Source organism: Aptenodytes forsteri, unplaced genomic scaffold, assembly GCF_000699145.1.
Source record: "Aptenodytes forsteri isolate BGI_AS27 unplaced genomic scaffold, ASM69914v1 Scaffold126, whole genome shotgun sequence".
Lineage (NCBI taxonomy): Eukaryota > Metazoa > Chordata > Aves > Sphenisciformes > Spheniscidae > Aptenodytes > Aptenodytes forsteri.
The window spans coordinates 1,636,732-1,650,037 of record NW_008794599.1 but is presented as its reverse complement, the minus strand read 5'-3'; positions in this window follow the sequence as shown (position 1 = coordinate 1,650,037).

Sequence of the window (13,306 nt, the reverse complement as noted above, 5' to 3'; positions counted from 1 at the left end):
TTTGCAGATCGAGATTTTTTTTCCTCCCATATCCTGGTGGCATTATTCGGGTGGTTTTTAGACTTACTGGTCGTGGGAAAAGGCTAAACGCCCCCCCCCCCCCCCCCCCCCCCCCCCCCCCCCCCCCCCCACTCTAGAATTCAGTGCTTTATCAACAGACTAAAAATACTCTTTGCATCTGAGGGTCCTTCCTGCTGAATGCTCAGTCTGACAGCGCTTTCTATGAGGGTTAATGCTTAAAGAAAAAAAATGCTTTCCTCTATTTCAGCTTTTATTGGCAATCCATTCTCATTAAGCCAAACACATTTGTCTTCATAACGTGTACTTCACAATTACAATATCAAAGGGTTTGTATCTACATAATAAAAATGATCTATAGCATAATACAAGGGGAAAACATCGTAACATACTGTTGTTATTAATGAATCCAATGGGACGTAGGAAAGCGATATTCCTATGGGGCAACTCCACGCCCTTCACCACGCGTTATTCTAAAGCATAGTAGGCTTTGAGATCAGCACCGATAGGGAAGGAAGGGGAGACAGAAATGAAGTTAAACCGATAGTTCCCCCAGTGACAGATGGAAAGCGGTGCATGCAGGAGCAGCATCTCTGGAGGGCTGCCCATCTTAAGTGACGCTATGCCTAAAACACCTGAGGCGCACTAGTCCAGAAGCAGCACCAGCCTCCTCTGCACGCTCTGGGGCAGAGACACTCGCTCTTCGCTGCGAGGAGAGTTTGGTGGTCTGCAGGAGCTCTGGTTCACAGCGGGCCACCGCTTGCTGGGCACATTTTAGGGGTTAGAAATCTGAAATACAGGAACACGGGCTGGCAGAGCCCCTCTGTCCGGGTGGATGCCGTTACCCAGCAAGGGCAGCTTGTTCTGTCCCAGCAGCTCTCGGCACAACGAGGGCCGCTCTCACGGAGCCAACCACAGAGGCAGGGCAAAAGCTTTTCAACACCCGACTGCTTTAATTCTTTTGTGTCTCCCAGACAGGATTCAGCAGAGCACCAGTGGGTTGATTAAGCCACATTGTACGAGATTACAAAGAACAAGGATAAATAGAAGGGGGAGGTTCGCGCAGCCAGCAAGGACATTTTGGTCCACAAAAGTGAGGGAGGAGGAAACAACCCTAAACAAGAAGCCAGGAAGGCAGAGCTCATCTGCAGTAAATAGGAAGAGCCTGCAGAGATTCAGAGCAAGGAAGAGGGCACATAGCAAGCAAACACAATAATAGCAGCAATATTTTATTAATAATAATATCATTAATAATAGCAATAACAGCAGCAGCAGGGAAATAAGAAAAAACACGGAATAAGAGATTTAATTCAAAATTTGTGCTGTTCACCCAAGCCTCTGCAGTTGCAAGTGCCCGAGGTGGGAGCGTAAGAGCAAGATGGTCCTCCCTTGTCTGACCAAGACGTGACAGCCACTTGGCTCAGATTTCACGGAGCCCAACAGACACGAAAAAAGAGCTAAGCCTCTCAGCCAAAGTTTGTCATTTAGTATACATGTGGTCCCATTTGTTTTCCACCAAGCCGAGAAGGCAGATTTTATATAAAAGGGCACATTATTGACTATCATTGGCAGCTTCTTGCAAACTCTAGGAGCTTAACCAAGATACATGGTTGTCTACATCAGAATACAGCTAGAGAGAGGTTTATGATTTTTTTTGAGGTATCAAAAATAATCGTACTCACAAATGCGAAAAAAACCCAACCCCAACCCTATCAACATTTCAGAAATAGTCCCTAACTGGAAAAAAATCTGGAAGATTAGACAATCACGTCAGTGACAGCAATTCTTCTCATTAATTTTGACATGCTGCATGTCTTCTTTTTGTTTTCCCCTCCCTTATTCAGAAAGACCAACACAAACAGCATTTGAAAACAGCCATTTCAAACCGAGAACTGGAATTTTGGACGTCAACAATGTCAAACCGCAGCGATCCAGCGCTTACAAAAAAGAGTCTTGCTTCTTGACAAGAGAAAACCAATTTTTGCCTACAAGGTGCTTGCACGGGGGAAGAGGCAAGTGTCTCCCAGCTCCCTTCTCACCAGCTCTCACACGTGGGCGAAGCGAAGCGCGTTGCCCGTCGCCGGCAGTCCAGGCGAGGGAGAAACTCAGCGACCAAACTCTTCGCTTGGGAACCATGCTCTGTGAGCTGCCTGCTTTTTCACAATACTCATTTTATTGAAAAAGGAAATTTATATAAATAGTCCTCACTCACAAATTCTGTTTATAATCTAGGTGAATAACTATTGCTTTAGGAGGGTAGAACTGCTGACTCCTTTATTTCTGAAAAACGTATTAGAAAACCTTCTCTTTATAAGAAAAAATGAGAAAAACAAAATCAATAGAGTATGAAAGAGCATGAAAAATGCATTTTAAACTCTCTTTTTTTTTTTTTGGTCCAATGTTGCTTTCCTGCAAAGCTTCTGCAGAAACATACATTTAAATGTAAATGTCCTGAAAGTAAATGGGTAACGGCTGAAAAGATGAATAGGAGTCATGAGCCACTTGCAATGGCTCCTTGGGATAAGTAACGCAATAAACCGTGATAGGGCAGGACAGCACATGGGACTTCGGTGTTCATACGTCGGTGTGGATGCCTTCCTGCTCAAAGCCCCTTGGAAGACCGCGGCCAGGGTCTGATGCTGCCCAAATCCCTCAGCTCCTCACGGCTACGAAGCTGCATGTTAGGGGGACGACACTTTGAAGCTTCTGGACAAAGCAGCCTGGCTCTTCGCTCACAGCATCCACCAGGATGGAAAGATTAAAATCCAGGGAGCCGTTCCCCACAAAAGGCAAGAAAGCAGAAGGTTAAACACAACGCCAGAAAGACCCCTCTGTGCCATAATCTCTTGACTTCGCTGGCCCAAACAGCTTTTTGACCTTTGGCAGACGCAGGTCAGCGCCTGCTATCTTCCCCACCAGCCGCTGCAAAACACACAGGACCAATCCAGCGCTGGCCTACCCCTCTCCCCATAGCAATACAGGATCCCTGAGCATCGCCCAGGGTGGCTCCTCCAGCCTTTCCGGCTGTCACTGGCACCAAGTCGAGGGAATTAACCTATCCCAGCTGCTCTAAAGGTATAATACCAGATCTAATTTCATAGATACTGTATATAGGCCACAAGCCTATAATCGTAATAATACAGATGTTGGATACAGATGTTCCAGGCGCAAGCCTGGGTGCATCCTGTTAGCATATTTATTCAGTCTAGTGCTAAAGCTGAGCTAATACCAATCTCCTTAGAGGATTAATAGACACTAACATCGCATTATCAAACCATTAAACACACTTGGAAACGCGCGCCATTCTGTCCGTCTTTAACGCTTCTTGTTATAACAGTCATCCTCCCAACAAGGTCAGCGATGCTGATCTCCCCGGGTCAACACGCGTGGCAGCACTGTCGCCTGGAGCATGCAACAAGCTGCTCCTGAGCAGGACCCCCACCCCACCTCTTGTCATCCACCAGCCTTCTCCTGGAGAAAGGCTCCTCCCGGAGGGCACGGGTTTTGGGGATCCCAACCCCCAGGAGGAGCTGGCTTGCTTCAGTACGGTCAGGCACCTCCGTTAGAGCGGGCACCAGTCCCAGGAAAAAAAAAAAAAAAAGGGAATTGTTTTTTGGGAAAAGCCAACGTGCTCATGTGGTGGCAGCTGTAAGGTTGGCACAATTCCCATCCTACACGGCAGTGATGGGCTCAGACCCCCTTTGGAGGCAGGCTGGCCTAGGAGGAAAAGCTTTAGACATCATTCCCCTTAGATCTCCAGAAGAAAACAGAGAAAATTTGTTCCTGCAGAAGGAAGGGGGATGTTTTCCTTTGGAAACAGAAGCCCTGATGAAAGGCGGAAGACAGAAGATGGGAAGAAATGACTGTTTAAAGGCCATTCCTCGCTCATTTTCCTTACTGCTATAGTAAGAGAGAAAAGGCATCTCAAAAGATCTGTTCATAAAGCTCCTCTCATGAACAGCTCTGAGAATTACTCTCCTCTCCTGAAGAGGCAACCACTTTGCGATGCACTAGCCCCCACATCTCCTCTAGCAAGCCACAGACAACAGAGAAAGCTTGCAAGGTAAGAATCAAAATGCACAGGAAAAAATATTCAACACGCCTGCTGGTAGGAAATATCAGGGTTAAGTACATTACCCCACCAGAACCGGAGACAACTTGAAACTTGTAATTCTAGAGTCCAGACGAGCACTATTTGAGCAAAGGGAAGAAAATCCCATCAGCCGGCAGTAGAAACAGGCTTGTATTATTATCCAGGCTACCCAGCAAGGAGCAATCTGACTTGGCCAGCACGCAGCATCTTAAATAAAATAACCTGAAAATGCTCCGCTGTGGCTAGCAATTGTCTGATTGACCACTTTCACCTGTTTTGTTGTCATACACTTTTTTTTTTTCCTTTCTACCTTTCATTCAGGTCTTTCAGTGTTTATCTTGCAAGATTTATTGACTGAACATCAATGAGGTTTTCTCTTCCTTACTTGGCTCTGAAGGAAAGGGGGGAAAAAAAACCCCCTTGGAATTATTTGTATTCTTCCATATAATACCTCTTTCATAGACACATCAGAAAAATCCTTTACAAGCGAGGAAATAGCCAATATTTTAGAATCTGCAGCGAGGTGCTTCAGCTAGGCTCACTTTATTGTAAAATCAGATGTCATTGTGAGAAGTACTGATAGAGCAAAAGGACCCTTCTGCTAATGCAGAAACCAATGCCGCGAGGTGCTTCAGCTAGGCTCACTTTATTGTAAAATCAGATGTCATTGTGAGAAGTACTGATAGAGCAAAAGGACCCTTCTGCTAATGCAGACACCAATGTAACAATGTGCTATTTCTCCCAGTCATCAAAAACTTACCTTGATAGCTTAGCCCATAGAATACACAGCATATTTACATCAAGCATTAAATAACTATTATGCAAAGAGTACCGCACTCCAATATCCAAGCATATTTATGGAAAGCTAAATTATATCGCCAAGTTTATTTTAGCCCAAGAAAGCCCCATGGGGAAAAGATATTGTGCATCTTAAAAGGTAAATGTAAACTCTTCAATAGAAAGGAGCCTTTACTGGAAGCAGCACATTGTACCTGGGTAAATCTTGGAGCAATTACACAGCAAAGTTTTCTTTGATGAGGCAGAGATGTGATGACATGTAATTACTTTTTCAATGCTGCACTGTGTGTTTATCAAAATGTTAATGCAAGCATAATAACAGGCTGTATGTTTGTGCCGAGAATGTCAGAGCCTCCAGCTGTCAATCACATCTGAAAATAAAATTGCAAATAAGCAGGAAGGCTTGATGGCACAACTGACAGCCTGATACCCGGGCGGCTGACAAGCACGCAGCTTCCCTCTCCCTTGCTGCTTTGTCACTGTAATGCACCTAATAGAACGGATATTTCTTTTATTAACCCAAATGGAATAGGCTGGCACTAAAATGAAATAAACCATGCATATCCATGTACAGAGGGAGTCTGTTAATAAGCACTTCTGTAGGCAAAGTTTGATGGGCTTCTAATTTCCCTTCGGCCCTCTCATTCTGCGCAGGCCATGAGAAGCGCTACCAGGCTTCTGCCGCCGCGAAAAACAACCCGGAGCACCTGCTTTCCTGTGCGAGGACCAGAGCCCGGCCAAAGAGCCTACAGCACACCAAAAGGCAACAGCACCCCCAGCTACATCATCCACGAGGCACTGCAGCCATCGACTCCAAGACACAATACACCCAGCTTTTCTTTTTTTTTTTAATTCCGATCTTAGCTCCCACCAAAAAGACAATTTTTTTTCCCCCATAAGAAGAAAAAACACAACTGGAATCACAATACACCCAGCTTTTCTTTTTTTTTTAATTCCAATCTTAGCTCCCACCAAAAAGACATTTTTTTTTCCCCATAAGAAGAAAAAAATACAACACAACTGGAAGGCTTTTACTGGTTACAAGGGGCAGCACCTGGATTTCCAGCTCATGCACTCAATACCACGTGCTGGAAGGACATACGGGGAGAGCCAGGCACCCCCTTGGAGCCTAACCAGCAAGATCATCAATGGGGTAAAGCAGAGAGAGAGCTTTGTGAAAGCACGCTAATAAAGCAAGCGGGAGACAAGGACAAAATTGGAAGAACGCTACCTGGTCTTCACAAAGCCCGCTGCCTGGGGAAAACGGTAATCTTGGAGCGTGTAACGGCAGCATTTGGGTCCCAACATCTTGAAGGCGGTGAGCATCTCAGAAATACAGCTGACAGTTGCTTGGCAACTGCGGTTACAAAAAGATTTTCAAAGTAAGCAGTAGGCTGAGGCCAGCGTATAGGAAGTTTAGCATCACAAGCAGTCAATAATCCCAGGTTTGCTTCTGATAAGAGGAGCGAGAGAGGAATTTCTAACAGCCCCCTTTCTCATAAATACTGGAGACTCCTCACGTGGATCCACGCAAGGCCATTTGATCAGAAGCAAGGAGAGAGACGCTGGGACAAGGCAGCAATGGACAAGTCATCTCTGTCTTTCCAAGAGGTCAACATCATCTTGTTTAGGATGAGACTCCAAAAAAGAGGGTATTTACTCCACAAATACTCAGCCGTGCAAAAAAAAAATTCACCCTGCCAGCCCGCTCACCTACCTGGCTTTAGCTCAAATACATTCAAGAGTTTTGGATTTCAAGACTTTGTGCACCACCACAACAATGACTAAAAGCGTCGTTTCAAGAGCAGGAGGCTTCACAAAAGCTCCTGCCTCTCAGGAAGGATGGAACAGTCAACAGCAAAGTACGCAACCAGCTCTGTAACAGACCTAAACGATACTACTTGAAACCATCAAAACAGCCAACAAGTCTTATGACACTTGAGCAAATATGATACTCAAAAAAAAAAAAAAAGAAAATAGCAAAGCTCAAGTATTTTTCATGGTAAGTAGCTTAATCCTCAGTAGAGGGAAAAAAGTGAATAACCACTTGTTGAGGGGGAGATGGTGAACCGTGCCACGTGCTGATTCCAGGTTGGGCAAAGCACTGAAAACGCTGGTTTCATTTTCCTTCCAGCACAGAGCAAAGTACGCAACCAGCTCTGTAACAGACCTAAACGATACTACTTGAAACCATCAAAAGCCAACAAGTTGCACCACCACAACAATGACTAAAAGCGTCGTTTCAAGAGCAGGAGGCTTCACAAAAGCTCCTGCCTCTCAGGAAGGATGGAACAGTCAACAGCAAAGTACGCAACCAGCTCTGTAACAGACCTAAACGATACTACTTGAAACCATCAAAACAGCCAACAAGTCTTATGACACTTGAGCAAATATGATACTCAAAAAAAAAAAAAAAGAGAAAATAGCAAAGCTCAAGTATTTTTCATGGTAAGTAGCTTAATCCTCAGTAGAGGGAAAAAAGTGAATAACCACTTGTTGAGGGGGAGATGGTGAACCGTGCCACGTGCTGATTCCAGGTTGGGCAAAGCACTGAAAACGCTGGTTTCATTTTCCTTCCAGCACGGTGACAAAATTGCTTAACAGAAAATTGAGCTGCTGATGTGGAAATCGCACCTTAGATCGGTATTTAAAAAAAGCGGAATGGAATAAGAAAAAAAAAAAAAGCAGCAGCTTTTTCTCTCCCCTTACTTGTTTCTCTTCCCCATGCCAAGAATGATTGGCAACAGACCTTCAGTAGACCGCTGCACTAATATCTGGGATATTTAAACTTTACATTTGTCACTTCAGCAGCTGAAAAATGAATCCTATTTTTACTTTTTTTTTTCCCCCCTCCTCCAAGAGGCTTTTGGGAGCTGGCAGCGAATTGAGTGTCATTTGGACCTGACATGAAACTTGCAGTGCCGAAAGAATTCACCGGGGCCTTGCGAAGTACGTCATCATCATCATCACCACCACCACCTTGGGAGCATCTGATTTAATGTTTGGAATAGTGCTTAATTGGCTCCTTGCAGGTTGAGCCTGCAACATGACAGCCTCGATACCCTGACTAAAAATAAAGGATAGAGATTTGTCAAATGAGGTCTTGCAGCCGCAGACACTAAAAGGGATCCGAGATCTGTCTGACAAGGCACTTCATCTCTCGCTCGCACAAGATCTTGCATTCCTTATAGCAAAGGCCTTACAGTGCAAAATGTATTTATATTTTGGTGCTGCTCTCAAAAGCAGGTGTTAGATAATTCAGTAATTAGTATGCACATCTAACTTCATTGCAGCCTCTGTTGATCTCTCAATTATAGTTAGCTGGGTCCTCTGAAGTTTGCAGTAGTTAATTAGAGCGTTATTGAACGGGCAGCCTCTGCAGGCGAGCTTCACAAGCAGCTAACAGCTCAGTCCCACGTAGTCCTTGACCCGCACGCGGGGTGTGGGGGGCACTATGCAACATGATCAAAACCAAGGGTTTTCTTCAAACGCTTCTTTGCTCTAACACCGGCTGATGATTTTTACAAGAGCTTCCTGCAGAAGCACGGGCCTTTGGGGACTTGGCGGAAAGTATTGTCCAGGTACAAGGTAAATAAACAGCCTAAAAGGCAGCGCCTCCTCTCTCTCTAGGAGACGCCAGAAATTTCATTACAGAGGACTACGGGCTCTTTGATACTGATGCACAACAGACCGCGAGGACGTACAAACTCTTCTGAGCGAGACCCAGAAATGCAGAAACCAGCAAAAGTGCAGAGCTTTGAGGCAACAAAACTCCCGCAAACCTCAGGGGGGGGAAAACTACGTGACTTTGATGCACACCCCCAGCCAAGCTCCAGGGGCTGCTTCCCAAACTACCAGCGTGGCCCTGCCTTTTGCACCGTCGCGTGGAGGACGTCTTCTGTGGAGAAGCACCATTACCACGGACAAAAGGCCCCCGTGGCGCATTAGGAGCTCCGACACCTGCTATCATGAGAAAGTAGGTTTCCAGGTGGCTTTATCGCTGACGTCCATATGGAGGTGAGCTCCACAGCAGCCTCTAAGCAGGGCTCAGGGAAAGACATAAACAAAAAGCCATGTTTTGAAAAATTAAGAAAGCAATTTAGAAGTGGATAATTAGATCTCCTTTTCGTGCTGCACTGGGAAAATTAAATTACTTTTTTATGAAGGTGTGCGTATCAGCTCTGAGAGTATTGTGGGGAAAGATTATTTTTCTAATATTCCTTTTCCCTCCCCCCCACCCCAATTCCCCAGCTCTCCACTCCTTGCACATCCAAGGAAGTGGCACTTCTAGCCTTCAGCTGTGGCAGGCGTTCATCTCCAATAATTGCATTTGCTGCATAAATTGCCAGTGACATGAAGAATAAAATTAGCTTCAAATGATTCCAAATGGCAAATCTCAAACAAGTATCAGATGGAAGAACTCAATCCTCATTTCAGAACGGGCAAAGCATCGGGGCAGCCAAGCTGGCCCCATGCCCAACCGGAGGGTGGGTCCTCTTTGGAGATGGTGGTGGTGGTGGTGGAGCTGAGCACTCTTCACGTGAGAGGCGGACCAAACTTTAAGAGACATTCAGGTGTAAATGAGGCTGCAGCCTGGCAATGCACCGATTTCATCCTGCTTAGCAAAACCCTCCCCACAACCACCACCAATGTCAAGAAGGAGCAGGTAAGAAGCTCTGCCTTGCATTGCCCAACTCTCCTCAGTAGACAGGAGACAAGAACCCGATCCAAACCCCTCCACTGGGGGAGCTGCCCATGCACTGCTGGGGTCAGCCTGCAACATAAGACTCGCTGGCATCATACCCAGGCTCCTTCTGCTTGACTTCTGCATCCAAGAGCTCCTTAGAGGGAACGCTACAACCTGATAGTGATGGGCACTCAGATGCACTCTGCTCCCAGCTCCCCATGCAGCACGCGCCCATTTTTTGCTACTGCCTGCCTTGGACCTGGTTAGGAAGCCCCACGTCAGTCCCCCCGTGTCCGTTTCTCCATGTTGGATTTCTGTGCTGCTTTTGCTGACTTTGTTTAATTAGGTTTATTGTTTGTGCTGCATAATTTTCAAAGGCATGTCACCCACTTCGAGATCGCCTTCAGATCTCCAGCTTGGGAAAGGGGGGAGGGTCCTTTGAAGCCACATTCATTAATTCAGTAGCTGGTTTCTGCATTTAACAGCACACGTGTTTGAAGCACACAGAAGCCACCGTGGAGACGTCTATGAGGCATCCCATGATATTGCATATGAGAAAGAGTGATTATACAACTGCTAGGCCTGTTGTCCTTCCCTGCTTTGTAACCTCCCGCCAGATACCAAAAAAAGGTCTAGAATATCAAAATATCACTGTCTGGCTCTGATGATGACTTCCTAGGACTAGAGACCACATGGAACAAAGATTTTGTTTTAATTATCAGCAGTTCAATTTCTCCTAACCCGGTTATTGCAAAAAAACCCCACAAACAAAAAAAACCCTAAAAAACCCCACCAAGGCAGCTGGGAAACAGAAAGTGTTGTGAAGCTGAGGAGCAGAAGTGTTCAGAAGTCAGCAGTTCGGGTATGCGTAGCCATTTCCAATAGGAAGCTTCTGCATCTGCAGTTCTTCATGGTTGGTGGTTCATGGTTGCTGTTTTGTTTCTAACGTCCACAGTTGCTTCCCTCAATGTTAGACCCCCATCCGCCCCTTTACTTGGGAGTTACAGTAAAAACAAAACTACCGGTGCACAGAGGCACTTACTCCGGTCACACCAGCTCTATTTCTGACACCTTTACTGTTGGGTCTGTTCACTTAACTCCAAGCTTGCCTTACTTCACCTGTACTGTTCACCAGCAAGGCAGGTTGAAGACAAAATTGTTCTCTTTATTAAAAGAGTAATTAATTACCTGTATTGATGAAAAAACAGCCATTGCCTACACGGAGCACAGCCTCCTGCAGAAATTATTCCTTGGTCAACCCATCACTTATTCTTAGCTTATTCATAGAGACTTCATACCAAGGTCTTCAGCCCCAAGAACAAAAGTTTTAGCTTTGGGAAGAGGACACACAGGCACTTGGGGATTAAAAACCTCAGCAGGTTTTTAATGTCAGCAGCACAGGTGAAGGCTCTGACCCCAAATCCACGGCCGCAGCCTCGTGCGAGGCACTTGGACCAGCTTTTTGGCAAATCCACCACCACCAATTACTGCTAATACTTCCCCACCAGCTCTCCGCTGTTTCTACCCACGGACTCCCGCAGTCTGATTCAGCCTCGCAAAGGGCACTGGTGAACCCTGCGGTCACAACCCACATACGAAAACCTTCTTTGCGTTCAGGCAGACAGCAAGAGATGCATTAAAAAGGTGCCAATGAAGGTAACTAAATTACCACTACTCTATCACAGTAAATTTCTCTTCCCGTTTAAAAACGGGGGCTAGCCTTAGCATCGATGGTACCTGGTATCAACCGTGCGTTTCTTTTTATATACCGCAGCAATATGTAGCAATTAGTAGAGGTAACACTAATTAGATTTTACATTGTAATGCAAGTCCCTCTAAACTTAAGTCATAACATACCTAGCTTCTAATGACTGCAAGGTCATTTTGGTATTCTGCGTAATAGCTTTGATGCTAATGAATACATTTGCTATGCATGGGAACATCACATGTTTTCCCTGGGTAGTTTTTACCATTTACCAGTGGACACTTGGTTTAAATTGCTGCCGAGCGCAACGCGGTCTAGAAGAAGCCACCTAAACACCCAGATTAATTGCAGCGCTTCGTAGCTCCCAAGAAAGCAAGACCCCATGACAAGCCTGCTCCAAGGGCAGATGGCATGCTTGTTTGAAGGGATTAGCTTTAGATCAGAATGGCACGAGACTCCAGGAGGCAGAAAACTTGAATTTCCTTTGTGCTTCATAATGGAAAAAGCTGGAAGACAACAGGCTTACAGTCAGCTTAGTGCTGTTCCTGTGTCTTTTCGATCATATATGGCATAATCTCCTTAGAAGACAGCACAGCATCACGCCGCGTCAGGAACTGATGTTTTGTTTCCCTCAGTTTCCCCACCTACCACCACCCACCAGAGCTGAATAAATCAGAAAAGGTAGCATTTAGCAAAAGTAAATTCATTTAAAGATTCGAAAACAACATTCATGGGCTTTATAATTATCTTTTTAATTAATTTCTTTTTCTCCCCTAATTACTGTGCCTGCAAAGACAAATTCTACCAGCTATAATTGTTTTACTAAAAGCAACTGGATTATTCCAAGGCTGATACAATCCACGTTAAAGGCTGTGGGACTGCTGGGAGCTCCAGGCTTGGACCTATTGATTAGGGAAAAACCACGACGGTCCCCGCACAGCTGGGCTCTGATGGGACCCCATTATATCTCCTGCTTTGGAGCATCGAGCATTGCTGCTGGCAATTTACCGGGGAAAAGACACCGCCCAGGTTGCGAGCTGCGCGACACCATTCAACCCAGGACAGACCTCACTTCCACGGACTTTCCTCAAGCAAAACCAAAAGAAGCTGCAATCTGTCTTCGACACCCCACAGAAACACGATGGGAAACTATGCATCAAACCAGGAGGGAGGGAGGGCATAAGGAAGTTTTGAATTGCTGGCTGGAGCCTGGGTATGGCAGGCAATAAAATCAGAGTGAACAAATATATCTTGTGACATACCTACTGAACTTAGGTTACTCACTCAAAAAAACCAAGGAGAAGCCATACTGTGACTCGTTTTACAGGCCTCAAGAATCAATGCCTGCAGTAACTAAAGGACCTTAACGTTAGCTGAAAATAGCTGCTACTGTTCAAGACTATGCAGCATTTCGTCTCTAAGCTCTGAGCTTTACTTTCTGCCGGTGTGGCTGGATGGATCATGCCTGGCTGCTGGCCACGCCGTGGGTCAAAAAGTCCACGCTCTGCAAAAGCTGGAAACATCTCCTTGCATGAGTCAATGGGCTTGAACTCGCTATGAGAAATTTGCCAACAAGAGAAAGGAAAACACACCAAAAGCAGAAGGAAGAAATTCTTCTACCCCGACTTACAAGCTCCCTGGGGCAGAGATGGGCCTTTGTGATTTTAAAAGCAGTTTAGGCAGATTTCCCTACCCATCTTGACAGAAAATGAAGGGCAGGTAGACAGCTAAATCCCTCAGACCGCCTTGTGAATCTCAACCTACATCTTTTAGCATGACTTAAGCCAAGACTCTGCACGTTGCAAGCGCCAAAATAATCACGCCAGCAGGATTTTGAAATTCAAAAGAAGCCTTTTTGCAAGCTGCCGACCTAAGGAAGTTCAGAGGCTGCTCTGCCGCCTGCCACTTGGGTTTGACGCATTGGGGAGAGGGTGTTGCAGTGGATTTGTTGGCTGAGCGAACAGTCTATTCTCATGCTCAGATAATGCAGAAATAAAGTGCATTT